The sequence below is a fragment of the Oncorhynchus mykiss genome, chromosome 26, assembly GCF_057628025.1.
Source record: "Oncorhynchus mykiss isolate SJ-2025 chromosome 26, ASM5762802v1, whole genome shotgun sequence".
In the NCBI taxonomy this organism is placed as follows: Eukaryota; Metazoa; Chordata; class Actinopteri; order Salmoniformes; family Salmonidae; genus Oncorhynchus; species Oncorhynchus mykiss.
This window is the reverse complement of record NC_143047.1, coordinates 13,815,404-13,832,500: the sequence shown is the minus strand read 5'-3', so window position 1 is coordinate 13,832,500 and position 17,097 is coordinate 13,815,404. Positions and strand designations below refer to the sequence as shown.

Sequence of the window (17,097 nt, the reverse complement as noted above, 5' to 3'; positions counted from 1 at the left end):
AACACTTTGTTTGGTAGTCCATCTGTTGATGCGCTGCAAACTATCAGTAACATGTCCACAGATGGTGTGTTGAGCATCTATAGATGGACTATAGACACCTTATTGTTGAAAGTCAACAGACAGATGTAGACCATCTACAAATCATTTCTATCTTGTGATGCTTGGGAACGAATCCTGACTCCAGAGGGGAGACCCAAGGCTGACTGACTGACTGAGGGACTGACTGACTGACTGACTGACAGACTGACTGAGGTACTGACTGACTGAGGGACTGACTGACTGACTGACTGAGGGACTGACTGACTGAGGGACTGACTGACTGAGGGACTTGATAGGGACTTCAACCAGGCAAAGGCACACAGACACACACACATAGACACACACACATAGACACACAAATAATCTCCTCCAAAGTGTTGTTTGGGGTGTGTGGTGTGTGGTGTGTGGTGTGCCTCGGTAAAGTTATGCTTCCTCCACAGAGCATAGAAATAGAAACATGTTTGCCTTTAACCCCAACAGAACCTACAATACAAGTTTGTTTTACTCCAATGTCTGTAAACAAACACTATATAGCCTCAAAACATGGTTTAAACATTTTTTTTGAGATCAGTCCTTGCATCGATACCTCTGTCTATGAATTTGAGTGTGGTTACATGTCTCCAACCCCATCTTTCAGCTTAGTTATTTTTTAACTGCTCATTGACGCTTTAAAGCTGGTAGAGGGGTAAATTTGACATCTTTAAAATCAAAAAGCAGTGTTATATTCTCTGTCAATCTGACAGACACTGTGAAGAAAATCTGACAGACAATGTGAAGCTGTTGTAGAGATAGGAACCACTATAACTCACACTGGATTCAGAACAAGGATCAGAGCTCCTCTACTCTCCCTCCCATAACTCCCTCTCCTCTCCTCTCCTCTCCTCTCCTCTCCCTCTCCGCTCCTTGCCCTCTCCTCTCCTCTCCTCTCCTCTCCTCTCCTCTCCTCTCTCCTCTCCTCTCCTCTCCTCAGATCTCATCTCCACTCCCTCCCATAACTCCCTCTCCTCTCCTCTCATCTCATCTTCTTTCATCTCATCTCCTCTCCCTCCCATAACTCCCTCAACCTCTCCTCTCCTCTCCTCTCCTCTCCTCTCCTCTCCTCTCCTCTCCTCTCCTCTCCTCTCCTCTCCTTTCCTCTCCTCTCCTCTCCTCTCCTCTCCTCTCCTCCCCTCTCCCTCCCATAACTCCCTCTCTCTCTTTCCTTGATCTGCTCTTTTGTTTCTCTCTTCCAGACTCCTGGCCCACATAGACTACTAGAATATGTCCCTTCTGTCTTTTCAATATTTCATATGAGGAGCAGCTCCAAGCTTGATCATTGCAAGGTGCCAGTGGAGTAGTTCAAAGGCAATGGAGGTCCCCTGACAACAGAAGGGTTGGGGGCTGGGAGGGTGAGAGGGGGTGTGGCTCATCAAACAGCCTGACTCTGACAGAAGCTCTGCCCAAAGCTCTACTGTACACCTGCCCTGGAGCAGGTAGAACAAACAACCGGCTCCTGCAGAAGAGGAGCAGCATGGGTGGATAGATGAGGGAGAGGACTGTCTACTCTACAGACTGCTGTAGGTAGATCATATCTCTAAAGGGTTTGGTCACACATAGGACAGTAACTCTTGAAAGTGACTCGTTTTGTTTTCAGCACCTCCATGCTGTGGACAGCTCCAGCTGCCTCTCACCAACTGGATAAAACCAGACTAGTCTGTAGTAAACAGGAAGTGGAAGACAAATTTAATTACTGATGGGCATTGTTGTCATGGAACAACTGGGACGGTTTTCTTTTCCCCCTTTCTCTCTGTCTTTAGTCCCTTCTTTTATCTGAATATATACATTTTTAGAATTGGGTATTTTGAATGTAATCATGTATGGTAGGAGCATGTGTATGTTTGCGTGCGTGCATGCACATGTGTGTATGTGCATCCGTGTGTGGGTGTGTGTGTATTAGACAGGAGGGGGCTTCATTATAAATCAGGGCCCTTCCCTGTGTGAGTGCTGCTCACTCTTCATAGTTTAATGACTGAAAATGGGCCATAATTATGGGCTGTCAGTCCGATGTACGGCTCCCCTCCGCTCCTCCATTTCAGAGGTCCATGTCATCTCCTCTGCTGCCTGGCTGCTCTCTCTGCTCCACCACGCCCAGACCCCCTTGCCCCCTCTGCTGCACACCCTGTACCCATCACCCATCACCTCTACTGTCCACCTCCACCATGGAAGGAACATGCTATTCTGTCAGCATCCCTCTGTGTTAGTTTGTATCACCGAACCACATGACAGTAAGTGCACCTGAAAAGTCCACTCTGTCCCTATGTGGAGAGAGGCAGGGGAAGTGGGTGGGGTCAAACATAAAATACAACAATACTATGCCAGTTTCACCATGAAATATCCACTTATTATATGCGTGCTTCTGCTACTACAACTGTCCTTGCAGCATGTGTTTTTATTGTTATTCATCTCCACCTTACTCAGATTGAACATCATCTCTCCTTTGCTCTCTACCCCCATTTACTCCCCCTCTCTCTCTCCCTATCCCTCCCTCCTTTCTCCACCCCCCCCCCCCCCCCCCCCCCTTCTTCCCTCCCTCTGCACTTAAGCTCATCTTTATGCGGTGCGTGGCTTGTCAGGCCTGATGATGAATCTGTTTATGAGTGGAGAGGGCTCATTTCCCCTGAGTGGCCTCTCTCTCTCTCGCTGCCTCAGCCCAGGGAGGATCCCTCCATCTCTGCAGCTCTGCAGCCTAGGGTTGGCTGGCCCTGCGGCCCTACACCAGAGACCCCACTAACACCACACCATCATCATTACAACCAATCACAGGCTGGAGAGGTCAACACCAACACACCGTGTCACTGACCACTGACACTCACAGTGGGCGGGAGAAAACAACGCCACAGAGTAACATGGATCTTTATACCTCACTGACTGTGTTTAGAAGGAAGGAAATACACTGCCTTACTCCACCACAGCAGCTGGTCCGTAACGCCGAAGGAGAAACAAAGCATAGCATAACTACATATAGCATAGGTTTATGGTTATAAGTTACCTGCTCTCTCCTATGGTGGATGCTAACATTTGACACATCCACTGTAATTATGTGCACGTTGGGAACAGATGCTATATATCTAACTTCCTCTTTACAGATGCCATATATCTAACTTCCTCTTTACAGATGCTATATATCTAACTTCCTCTTTACAGATGCCATATATCTAACTTCCTCTTTACAGATGCCATATATCTAACTTCCTCTTTACAGATGCTATATATCTAACTTCCTCTTTACAGATGCCATATATCTAACTTCCTCTTTACAGATGCCATATATCTAACTTCCTCTTTACAGATGCTATATATCTAACTTCCTCTTTACAGATGCTATACATCTAACTTCCTCTTTACAGATGCCATATATCTAACTTCCTCTTTACAGATGCTATATATCTAACTTTCTCTTTACAGATGCTATACATCTAACTTCCTCTTTACAGATGCCATATATCTAACTTCCTCTTTACAGATGCTATATATCTAACTTCCTCTTTACAGATGCCATATATCTAACTTCCTCTTTACAGATGCTATATATCTAACTTCCTCTTTACAGATGCCATATATCTAACTTCCTCTTTACAGATGCTATATATCTAACTTCCTCTTTACAGATGCTATATATCTAACTTCCTCTTTACAGATGCCATATATCTAACTTCCTCTTTACAGATGCTATATATCTAACTTCCTCTTTACAGATGCTATACATCTAACTTCCTCTTTACAGATGCCATATATCTAACTTCCTCTTTACAGATGCTATATATCTAACTTCCTCTTTACAGATGCCATATATCTAACTTCCTCTTTACAGATGCCATATATCTAACTTCCTCTTTACAGATGCTATATATCTAACTTCCTCTTTACAGATGCCGTATATCTAACTTCCTCTTTACAGATGCTATATATCTAACTTCCTCTTTACAGATGCTATACATCTAACTTCCTCTTTACAGATGCCATATATCTAACTTCCTCTTTACAGATGCCGTATCTTAATTTGTCCATCCTGTTGCAGGAATTTCCCTGCACACTCGTGTATTTGAAGTTTCCACATTAACATGTCTCACTTGATTTGCCCTAATGAAAAATGTATCAACCCCTAAATTATTTTGTAATAAATTGTAATCCACACAATTCCTGTTAGTGCATTATTTTACTACCATAGCAAACTGTCTCAAATTAAGATCCTACGTCTGTATCTCTTTTCTTATCACATCTATTAGCAACACAGTATCTGTAGAGGTGGGTGTGGTTCACAGAAAGCTGGTGGCACCTTCATTGGGGAGGATGGGCTCGTGGTGACGGCTGAAGCAGAATTAGTGGAATGGTGTCAAATACATCAAAAACATGGCTTCCATGCGTCTGATGCCATTCAATTGACTCTATTCCAGCCATTATTATGAGCCGTCCTCCCCTCTGCAGCCTCCACTGGTGTGGTTCCTGTGGCTTTGCACAGACACAGACACATCCCACTGTGCTATGAGCACTCCCACTCTCTTTCCCTTTCTCTCTCTCTCACACATGAGGGATTTGCTACTTGTTTAAGTCTTCAGCATCACTTTCAATATGGAGAGCTTAACAAAATTAAGAAAGCAACATTATCAACATAGGGAACCATATTGTCTGGGACTGGCTGTTCCCTCCTGGGTTTTTGAGTATGAGCTTGCTGTTAAAATTCCGCCAGCGTCTACAAACCCCTGTTGGAGGTGGTGAAGGAGCTAGCTATTATCAATTAATCTTTGCTTTTTTCCCCTCTTCCAGAGACTTGTACCATATGGTTCTCTGTCAGCGCCTGCTTTTAATTTACTCATTGTGTCTGCTGCGAAAACAGACCAACAATTTATCTGGATTGCTGATTTAATCAGGAGAGCGAGGAGCGATGGAAGAGAGAGCTACACTCTAGCAGTAAAACACACACACACACACACACACACACACACACACACACACACACACACACACACACACACACACACACACACAAAGGCACACCAATACATACTGCTTACTCGCACACATACACACACACACACACACACACACACACACACACACACACACACACACCAATACACATACTGCTTACTTGAACACATACATACACACACACAACAATACATACTGCTTACACACATACACACATACACACACAAAGGCACACCAATACATATTGCTGACTCGCACACACACACACACACACACACACACACACACACACACACACACACACACACACACACACACACACACACAACAATACATACTGCTTACACACATACACATACACACACACACAAAGGCACACCAATACATAATACATATTGCTGACTCGCACACACACATGCACACACGCACGCACACGCACACGCACACGCACACACACACACACCCGATACATACTGCTTACTTGCACACACACACACACACACACACGCACACACACACACACACACACACACGCACACACACACACACACACACACACACACCAATACATACTGCTTACTCGCACACACACACACACACACACACACACACACACACACACACACACACACACACACACACCAATACATACTGCTTACTCGCACACACACACACACACACACGCACACACACACACACACACACACACACACACACACACACACACACACACACACACACACACACACACACCAATACATACTGCTTACTCGTGCGCACACACACACACACACACACACACACACACACACACACCAATACATACTGCTTACTCACACACACACACACACACACACACACACACACACACACACACACACACACACCAATACATACTGCTTACTCGCACACATACACAGAAACCCAAAGGACAGCACTTTAGATTTCATCATTGAAACTACAGTATAATTGTTTACATGTTACATACAGTGCATATTATGGCAATATTATCTACACACTCATACTAACATACAGTCCTGCATACAGTTTTTTACAATCCCTTTGGCTCTAATTTCAGAACCTTGATGTCATTTTTCAAAGCTCTCAAAACTCACAATCAATGATCATAATGCACATTTTTCAAAACTCTAACACTTTTTCCAATTGACTGGATACAATACACATAAAGCTAAGATCATTTGTTCATTGAACTAAAATCACCTGTTCAAAATGACACAACTTAACATCAAAGTTTTACCATTTCAAAATGCAATTCACACATTACATCCGAGATGACTGTCTACTCATTTCATTACAATGATCTAACTATCAATTGATACAACTGCTCAAAATGATAAGTAACTGTTGCATTACTCTTAATGCATAGTTTCTTGAAAACTGACAAACAATATTCTATGTTTAGATCGTGAAAGTTTCAGGATAACGAGATCCTTTGACACCAATTACCGTGGGATATGAACCAATTGGACTACATTATCTGTGGATGTAATATTTCAACATCATTCTTTATCAGACACTGTTTCTATGGTCCCATGTACTACTTTTCCAGACCCCCTTTTGCCTCCACAACAGCCTGAATTATTCACGGTGTTGTACGTTAAGAGATGTCATTCTGCACACCACTGTTTTAAACAGCTGTTATTTGAATGTTTGTGGCCTTTCTGTTAGCTTGAATGATTCTGGACATTATCCTCTGACCTCTCTCATTAACAAGGTGTTTTTCCCCACAGAACTGCTGCTCACTGAATGTGTTTTGTTTATCGCACCATTCTCTGTAAACTCTAGAGACTGTAGTGTGCAAAAATCCCAGGAGGGCAGGTGTTTCTGAGATGCTGGAATCACCATGTGTGGCATCAACAATCATACAACGGTCAAAGTTACTAATCTTGCCTGTTCTAGTGTTTGGTCGAACAACATCTAAAGCTCTCTACTCTATATACTCTATATATTGAGTTGCAGGCAGCCACATGATTCGCTGTTCGTATGTAACCTTCCTTGATGAGCTAAATCAGGTATGTAGAGCTGATGGCATGACCTATGTCAGTGTGTGGGATAATGTCAGGTTCCATCATGCTCAAATGGTGCAAGCATGGTTTCAGGCCCAACCACAATATACCACCCTGTACTTACCCCCATGCTCTCCTTTCCTTAACCCGATTGAGGAATTTTTCTCCACATGGAGGTGGAAGGTATATGAAAGGCTACTTCACGAACATGCCTCCCTCCTCCATGGCCTGGATGACACATGCAATGACATCACGGCGGGCCTGGATTCGCCATGCCCGAAGATTCTTCCCAAGATGTTTGGCTAATGAAAACATCCATTGTGATGTGGATGAGAACCTGTGGCCAAATCCACAAGACAGAGTTGAAGGAAATATAGAAGTACAGTAATAAAACCTTTGTTTTGCTTTTTACAGTAAGCCTGGTGAGGAACACTGCAGTGATGTTTTACAGTAAGCCTGGTGAGGAACACTGCAGTGATATTTTACAGTAAGCCAGGTGAGGAACACTGCAGTGATGTTTTACAGTAAGCCTGGTGAGGAACACTGCAGTGATGTTTTACAGTAAGCCTGGTGAGGAACACTGCAGTGATATTTTACAGTAAGCCAGGTGAGGAACACTGCAGTGATGTTTTACAGCTTTGATTCAAGGAAACCTATGTTGTGATTTTATTGTATTCCATCAATAAATGTCATATTTTGTCCAATGATTCTACTGTGTTTGTAGTATTCTCTCTACTAGTCCTTTTACAGTGATGTATTTATGTGTAGTAGCATAATGAAACATGTGTCACATATTTTGTACTACAATATTTAATGATTGGAAGAACAACAGCACAGTGAAACTATTGGTATCTTGTGTGTGGGTGATCTAAATGAATGTTCCTATGGTATTTCATGATAAATTATTTGAACCAATGATTCTGCAAGTGCAAGGTTTCTTTAAAGATATGAATGCACAATGCAATGTTTTGAACATTGGGCAGCCTGTGTTACAAGTGATAACCGTTTTGAGTTTTGAAAAATAGAGTTTTGAAAAATGACCACAAGGTTCTGAAATTAGTGCCAAAGTGATTGTAAAAAACTGTACTTACCGTACCCTTTTGTGAACACACCCCAACAAAACTGCCTACACACCCCCCTAAAAAACTGCCTACACACCCCCCTACAAAACTGCCTACACACCCCCCTACAAAACTGCCTACACACCCCCCTAAAAAACTGCCCACACACCCCCCTAAAAAACTGCCCACACACCCCCCTAAAAAACTGCCGACACCCCTCTAAAAAACTGCCTACACACCCCCCTACAAAACTTTCCTACACACCCCCCTACAAAACTGCCTACACACCCCCCTAAAAAACTGCCTACACACCCCCTACAAAACTGCCTACACACCCCCCTACAAAACTGCCTACACACCCCCCCTACAAAACTGCCTACACACCCCCCTACAAAACTGCCTACACACCCCCCTACAAAACTGCCTATACACCCCCCTACAAAACTGCCTACACAGTCATGAAAGTGAAAGTGAAGGAAGTGAAAGTCACGAAAGTGATTGGTCCAGCCAAAGAGACTGTCTGTCCAAGTCCACTTTCCAGAAGACCTAGCTGTTACATCCACTCATCCATCTTTATGTCAGCCGTTTCATCATCTAAGGGAGGCAAAGTGCCAATAATACTACCTGTCTGTAGTGGAGGGACACATGTTTCTTACAAGGTTGTGAAGCACCTTTGAATAACACATCGCCAACAGAAGTCTGGGGAGGAAAATAATGTGTGTGAATGCTGTCTGCTCGCTGTTATGTTCACTCAATAAAATGTTGGGTTAAAAACAACCCAATTTGAGCTATTTGGTAACCCAGCGCTGGGTAAATATTGGACAGAACACACACTGGGTTATTTTGACCCAGTCAGTTGGGCTGTATGAATAACCCAACTTGTTGGGTTGATGGAATTCCTTTAACCATCAGTTGGGTTGTTATGTACTTTCATGCTGGGTTGACCTAGCAGCTGGGTCTTTTTGAATGTAATCCTTAGGTGTGCCTTATTAGGGACCTAGCTTTCAGGTAGTTATTTTTGCCCACCCGTGAGAGTTAATGTAATTCCTATTCATCATGTTAAGTTTGTGCATTACAAATTTTAAAAAATATTGCATTTTTCTACACATCACATATTCTAATATAATTCTAACATTATTATTTACATATTGTACAAAGTGTTAATTATCCCAACATTGGGATTTACATATGCTTTCAAGGAACTCAAACACTTGTGTAAGCCTCATTGAAGCTTCAAAACTGTCAGTGTTCAACCTTAACATATGTTAACAATACAACAGAACAGGTGAACCGGAATGACACTGAAGGATCTGAACTATCTAGAGATAGAGAGAGAGAGAGAGAGAGAGAGAGAGAGAGACGTGGGTGGTTTGGTTCATCTACTGTATGTGAAGGTCTCAGGTGGAGAGTGTGTGTGTATGTGTGTTAGTGTGTTAGTGTGTTAGTGTGTGTGTGTGTGTGTGTGTGTGTGTGTGTGTGTGTGTGTGTGTGTGTGTGTGTGTGCGTGCATGCGCGAGCTTGCGTGCGTGTTTGTGTGCACGTGTGTGTGTGTGTGTGCGTGCGTGTGTGTGTGTGTGCATGGAGGGAGGTTGGATGATGGATGGAGTGATCTCATGTGGTCTCTCACCACAGATTCTCAAATACCTTATCCAGCAGGGGATTCTTACACACGGATCAATTTCTCTGTACAGTACAGTATTACACAGATCAGCATGCTCTACTGAGTCCTCTTACATAGACCAAATATCTCATCTACATCGAAATAACTAAAACAGCTAATGCATTCAAACACACGGCTAGAAATTGCTGTTATATACTCACAAGCAGCTGTTTCAGGGAGACCCTCAGATGCATGGTATTGTCTGTATTAGGAGCTCTTTAAACACACACAGGTGTCAGCTACTTATAGATGCCTGCCAATGAATTCACACTGAGTCCCTGAAAAACCTGGCAATAGCGTGACACCGGGAGAGATACCCACACATTACACATCTCATGTTGCAGCTGCGTCTGCTGAATTGGGTCTCCCAGAGTCACGTCCGTACACATCAACCGCCTACCGTTTTATCAGAGGACGCCGAATAATGTTTTCAGTGAAACACAGACTGCATAAATAAGCGTTTGGATTGGCGGGACGGGATATGACACGAGAGTGAAATGGAAAAGGAATCTAACAGTGTGTCTGTGTGTGTTGCTATATGACAAACTGCTTTAGAATCAGCATTGTGCATAGGGACCAACCTACCTCCAGAGGGACTATTGGGTAGGTGCATGCGTGTGCACAGTGCCTGTGCCTGTGCCTGTGCCTGTGCCTGTGCCTGTGCCTGTGCCTGTGCCTGTGCCTGTGCCTGTGCCTGTGCCTGTGCCTGTGCCCGTGCCCGTGCCCGTGCCTGTGCACATTGCCTCCAGAGGAGCTGGGTGCTGTGTTCAGCGTGGATGACGGATCGGCAGCAGCTGTGTGGAGGAGAGAAGAGGAGAGTGGTGCTCAGGTGGTGGGTAGTGCAGGCTGATCATCACACCGTTGGGTCTGCCTAATGAGGGGATCTCTGTGAGCACACATGCAGGACAGGCTGCCCTGACCTCCCATGCCCAGAGAAATCCTTACCCCAGGCTTTCAGCAGCGCCTAGGCCCCTCTAGCACAGACAGAGCAACCAGGGCAGTCTAAGCGAGAGATTGGCCAGCCACGGTAAGATCCATTTTATGGACATAGATGACCACACTGAACTCAGAAAATAGCCCCAAATACTGCGCCACTACCTCTGTCACTTTATATAATATACTCACAAACAGGGCCATTACTCTTCATATAAAGATTGTACTGTATCATTGTCCTCTTGCAGAAGAGGACTGGCCATCCCACATATGCTCTCTCTAATTCTCTCTTTCTTTCTCTCTCTCGAAGGACCTGAGCCCTAGGACCATGCCCCAGGAATACCTGACATGATGACTCCTTGCTGTCCCCAGTCCACCTGACCGTGCTGCTGCTCCAGTTTCAACTGTTCTGCCTTATTATTATTCGACCATGCTGGTCATTTATGAACATTTGAACATCTTGGCCATGTTCTGTTATAATCTCCACCCGGCACAGCCAGAAGAGGACTGGCCACCCCACATAGCCTGGTTCCTCTCTAGGTTTCTTCCTAGGTTTTGGCCTTTCTAGGGAGTTTTTCCTAGCCACCGTGCTTCAACACCTGCATTGCTTGCTGTTTGGGGTTTTAGGCTGGGTTTCTGTACAGCACTTTGAGATATCAGCTGATGTACGAAGGGCTATATAAATAAATGTGATTTGATTTGATTTAATTAAACCAATCTACATAAATCTACATGAAACATCTTTGTTTTCAACTTTGTTTTAACGTGAATCATGACATTATATTGTTATTTGGCGGGGAAAGTGGTTGACTGAAGCGTACTGCAGACCTTGGAATGCTACTTACAACATAAGAAGGGCTCCATTCAGTTTAAAAGCTCTCTAACACAAAAGACTCAGAATTAACCTCACAAGGCTTTAAGATCTGTGCAGAAATGGGTGTGCAGAAATGGGTGAAGACAAGAACAAAATGGGTGAAGACAAGAACAAAAAACAATTGGTCTTTGAAGAACAGAAGAATTCCACTGACAGGAGAAGAGAAAACATCATTTGCTTAAGCAAATCCAGTGCTTTTTAATGAGAGTGTAAAAAAATATTTGGAAATAGCCCCACAAAAACACTTTCTCCGATCCTCAAGCGGAAAACATTTTAAATAAACATTTCACCAAGTCAGACTAATTGCACATGCCCGCCGGCTGTATCTCCGTGTTTCAAAACAACCCTCTCTCCTGCTCCTATGAAGTTTATCTAAACTAACAAGCATCCCAACAACAGAACATGTTTGCATATGCTATCCCAACTCAAAGACTGTGCCAAGAAAGAAAGGGAAAGGCAATGATATTTGGTCAGGCATTCAAATTAACATTAGACCAAATATCTTTTGCAATTTCAATCTATCGGAAATAATGAGAGATAGGTAGAGAGAGAGTGATAGATAGAGAGAGAGATAGATAGGGAGGGAGGGAGGGAGGGAGGGAGGGAGGGAGGGAGGGAGGGAGGGCGGGAGGGAGGGAGGGAGGGAGGGAGGGAGGGAGGGAGGGAGGGAGGGAGGGAGGGAGGGAGGGAGGGAGGGAGGGAGGGAGGGAGGGAGGGAGGGAGGGAGGGGTAGGCACTGACAGCTGTGTGATTCTCATCCCTTGGCTCTTGGCAAATAGAAGGTCATAGATTGAGGTGGCCAGGGAGCCACTCCACACGCCCTCCATACACAAACAGCTTCATGCCTATATAACAATATCCTACTCTACATCTGTGCTGCCACCAGTCAACAGGATGGGAGGGGTGAACAAGGGGTGAGAGTGAGAGAGGGAAAAAGAGAGAGACAGCAGTGCAGAAACAAAGAGAGGTGGAGGGAGATAAAATAAAAGATGCTTGGTTAAATTAAGGTATGGGAGAAACAGAGAAGATGATTGGTTAGATTATGGTATTGGAGAAACAGAGAAGATGATTGGTTAGATGATGGTATGGGAGAAACAGAGAAGATGATTGGTTAGATGATGGTATGGGAGAAACAGAGAAGATGATTGGTTAGATTATGGTATGGGAGAAACAGAGAAGATGATTGGTTAGATGATGGTATGGGAGAAACAGAGAAGATGATTGGTTAGATGATGGTATGGGAGAAACAGAGAAGATGATTGGTTAGATTATGGTATGGGAGAAACAGAGAAGATGATTGGTTAGATGATGGTATGGGAGAAACAGAGAAGATGATTGGTTAGATGATGGTATGGGAGAAACAAAGAAGATGATTGGTTAGATGATAGTATGGGAGAAACAGAGACAGAACGAATGCAACATATAAGGGTGCAGGTTTTTTGAGAAGAGTGTCCTTCCATCGTGTTGACTGGGAACAAAATTCTAGTACTGACGGAAAAACTGCTGCTGTGCCTTTTTCTGATCATTACAGCTCCCTCCATTTGTTTAACAAGGTAGTCACACTCTTATTGACCAAATCAAATGGAAATCAATAGCCTCAACGACTACCATTGTGCTCTCTGATTCTGCCCATGGCTGTGTTGTGCGTGAGATTGAAACATCAGAAGACACCATCCACAAAGTCAACCTCTTCCTCACCTCCTATCCCTCCTTTTATCTCCCACTTTAAAGATGAAGACTTTGCCGGGATATAGGTGTGCTGTTCAGAGCATTTCGTCTTTAAATGGATGACCCTTGACTTCTGTCATCAATAGCCTGAGTTGCACCCACCCCTCTGAAACAGTCATTGAACCTTGACACATTACTCCAATACAGGTGAACATGATGACGCCAGCTGGTCAGAAACTCAATGGCCAACGACCAATAAATATCCAGTCAGACCCCGGGGTCCCAATTTAATCAGAGACAGAATGTTGAGATAACAGAAGCAGAATGAATTGATACTGTAAAATGTAGATTTTGTTGCAGAGGTAGACTATTTGCTGGCTGAACGAAGTACCTGAATACTGAGCACAGTTCTACCTTTTAGTGATTATTAGGGCCCCCTTAAACGTTCCACCTCGAGTCATAGAAATGTAGGGAGAGTGCTCTCAGCATGCAATACAGTGTACAGCATCTGAAAGCAAGTAGTGTTGACTAAAAAATGAAGCGAAAAAGGACACATCTTCTTCACCTTAATGCACTCTGTCCCACTGATGGGTACTCAGATAAATGAGAATTTTTTCATGATCCAGTGCAATTATTCCATACTGCAGTGATGTGTATTCATGGATGCCAAGGGAATCCAGGCTTCTCCCAAAAATGTACAAACAGAAAAACAAACAAAATGATATATCTTTCGTCTCTCTGGCTTTCATAAATGTCCTTCAATTCGCACGAGGCTGAATGTAAATGTGTCTCCCTGAAGAAAACATCTGAGCGAATGAAACAGCGCCCCTCTGTCTCAGTATGTGTAGCGTATCTATCTGATGCTGTCTGGTCAGAAAGAGTATGACATTGTTGCCGCCCTAGCATTGAATGCAAGGGAAGTCAGCAAGCATTTGACCTCCCTTGACACATTTAAAAAAAAAATAATAGCCCATCAGCGTTGAGATAAACTGAGTAAACTCAGCTGTGAATGGTCCTGGCGCACCAACAAAAAAAAGTGTCACAGGAAGCCAGTTTGGATTAGGTTTCAGACCAATCACATCAATAACCAAACGTCATTATTGACAGAAAAAAAATAAAAATTGTTGCATCTCGTTGTGTTGTTGTCTTCTGGTGGCTAGCTAGCTAAAATCGTCCCTTTCCTAAATTTGCCATCGATGGAGATAAGATTTGGACTTGTGGTTTTACTTCATTCTCCAAACTGGACAATGATTATAACAGCGGTCCAACCGTAAATTCATAGATTATGCCCCTGGCCTGAGAGGATGGAAGTTCAACATGTAGCTAGATGTAGTATGCTAATGTTAACTATCTGGCCTGGCGTATCGTTTCCCATGAAAGGAAGTTAGGCTAGCGTGCAAGTATTTTAGCCAGGTAGCCTAGGACAACAAAAACAAAAAGCGTGTACTGTTTGACAGAGTCATAGAACGTTTAGGCAACATGTAAGAGGAGGATGGCATTGGTGTTTCTCTACAAGTAGGGTGAGTCAACATGTAAGAGGAGGATGGCATTGGTGTTTCTCTACAAGTAGGGTGAGTCAACATGTAAGAGGAGGATGGCATTGGTGTTTCTCTACAAGTAGGGTGAGTCAACAGGTAAGAGGAGGATGACATTGGTGTTTCTCTACGAGTAGGGTGAGTCAACATGTAAGAGGAGGATGGCATTGGTGTTTCTCTACAAGTAGGGTGAGTCAACATGTAAGAGGAGGATGGCATTGGTGTTTCTCTACAAGTAGGGTGAGTCAACATGTAAGAGGAGGATGGCATTGGTGTTTCTCTACAAGTAGGGTGAGTCAACAGGTAAGAGGAGGATGGCATTGGTGTTTCTCTACAAAAAGGGTGAGTCAACATGTAAGAGGAGGATGGCATTGGTGTTTCTCTACAAGTAGGGTGAGTCAACATGTAAGAGGAGGATGGCATTGGTGTTTCTCTACAAGTAGGGTGAGTCAACATGTAAGAGGAGGATGGCATTGGTGTTTCTCTACGAGTAGGGTGAGTCAACATGTAAGAGGAGGATGGCATTGGTGTTTCTCTACAAGTAGGGTGAGTCAACATGTAAGAGGAGGATGGCATTGGTGTTTCTCTACAAGTAGGGTGAGGCAACATGTAAGAGGAGGATGGCATTGGTGTTTCTCTACAAGTAGGGTGAGTCAACATGTAAGAGGAGGATGGCATTGGTGTTTCTCTACGAGTAGGGTGAGTCAACATGTAAGAGGAGGATGGCATTGGTGTTTCTCTACAAGTAGGGTGAGTCAACATGTAAGAGGAGGATGGCATTGGTGTTTCTCTACAAGTAGGGTGAGTCAACATGTAAGAGGAGGATGGCATTGGTGTTTCTCTACAAGTAGGGTGAGTCAACAGGTAAGAGGAGGATGGCATTGGTGTTTCTCTACAAGTAGGGTGAGTCAACATGTAAGAGGAGGATGGCATTGGTGTTTCTCTACAAGTAGGGTGAGTCAATATGTAAGAGGAGGATGGCATTGGTGTTTCTCTACAAGTAGGGTGAGTCAACATGTAAGAGGAGGATGGCATTGGTGTTTCAGTACAAGTAGGGTGAGTCAACATGTAAGAGGAGGATGGCATTGGTGTTTCTCTACAAGTAGGGTGAGTCAAGATGTAAGAGGAGGATGGCATTGGTGTTTCTCTACAAGTAGGGTGAGTCAACATGTAAGAGGAGGATGGCATTGGTGTTTCTCTACAAGTAGGGTGAGTCAACATGTAAGAGGAGGATGGCATTGGTGTTTCTCTACGAGTAGGGTGAGTCAACATGTAAGAGGAGGATGGCATTGGTGTTTCTCTACAAGTAGGGTGAGTCAACATGTAAGAGGAGGATGGCATTGGTGTTTCTCTACAAGAAGGGTGAGTCAACAGGTAAGAGGAGGATGGCATTGGTGTTTCTCTACAAGTAGGGTGAGTCAACATGTAAGAGGAGGATGGCATTAGTGTTTCTCTACAAGTAGGGTGAGTCAACATGTAAGAGGAGGATGGCATTGGTGTTTCTCTACAAGTAGGGTGAGTCAACAGGTAAGAGGAGGATGGCATTGGTGTTTCTCTACGAGTAGGGTGAGTCAACATGTAAGAGGAGGATGGCATTGGTGTTTCTCTACGAGTAGGGTGAGTCAACATGTCAGAGGAGGATGGCATTGGTGTTTCTCTACAAGTAGGGTGAGTCAACATGTAAGAGGAGGATGGCATTGGTGTTTCTCTACAAGTAGGGTGAGTCAACATGTAAGAGGAGGATGGCATTGGTGTTTCTCTACAAGTAGGGTGAGTCAACATGTAAGAGGAGGATGGCATTGGTGTTTCTCTACAAGTAGGGTGAGTCAACATGTAAGAGGAGGATGGCATTGGTGTTTCTCTACAAGTAGGGTGGGTCAACGTGTAAGAGGAGGATGGCATTGGTGTTTCTCTACAAGTAGGGTGAGTCAACATGTAAGAGGAGGATGGCATTGGTGTTTCTCTACAAGTAGGGTGAGTCAACATGTAAGAGGAGGATGGCATTGGTGTTTCTCTACAAGTAGGGTGGGTCAACGTGTAAGAGGAGGATGGCATTGGTGTTTCTCTACGAGTAGGGTGAGTCAACATGTCTTTTCTACTTGCACTGGTGCTGGAATAGTGGAGGCAGCTCCTGTTTTCTTAGCGACTTGCGGTAACTCTGGTTCTAAGTCAATAGTTGTTTAGTAGTCTGACAATGTAGGAAACATTACCTTGCTTGACCATGCTGTAAGTTGTGTAACTGTTTATTACATGCAATATGTTTTGTGTAGTTCACAGGACAGAGGTTGCTCTCCGGTTTTGTAATGAAACAAATGTGTGGTTGAATTTATTG

General features: G+C 43.9%; 1 long non-coding RNA gene across 1 annotated transcript in view; it reads left to right on the top strand.

Moving 5' to 3' along the window:
• Nucleotides 1-11,124, top strand: part of LOC149971382 (uncharacterized) — a 170,005-nt gene extending 158,881 nt beyond the window's left edge. The window contains exon 3 of the long non-coding RNA XR_016492240.1: nucleotides 10,999-11,124. This is a non-coding gene — a long non-coding RNA (uncharacterized LOC149971382). The remainder of the gene's footprint in view (nucleotides 1-10,998) is intronic.
• The last annotated feature ends 5,973 nt before the right edge of the window (nucleotides 11,125-17,097 follow it).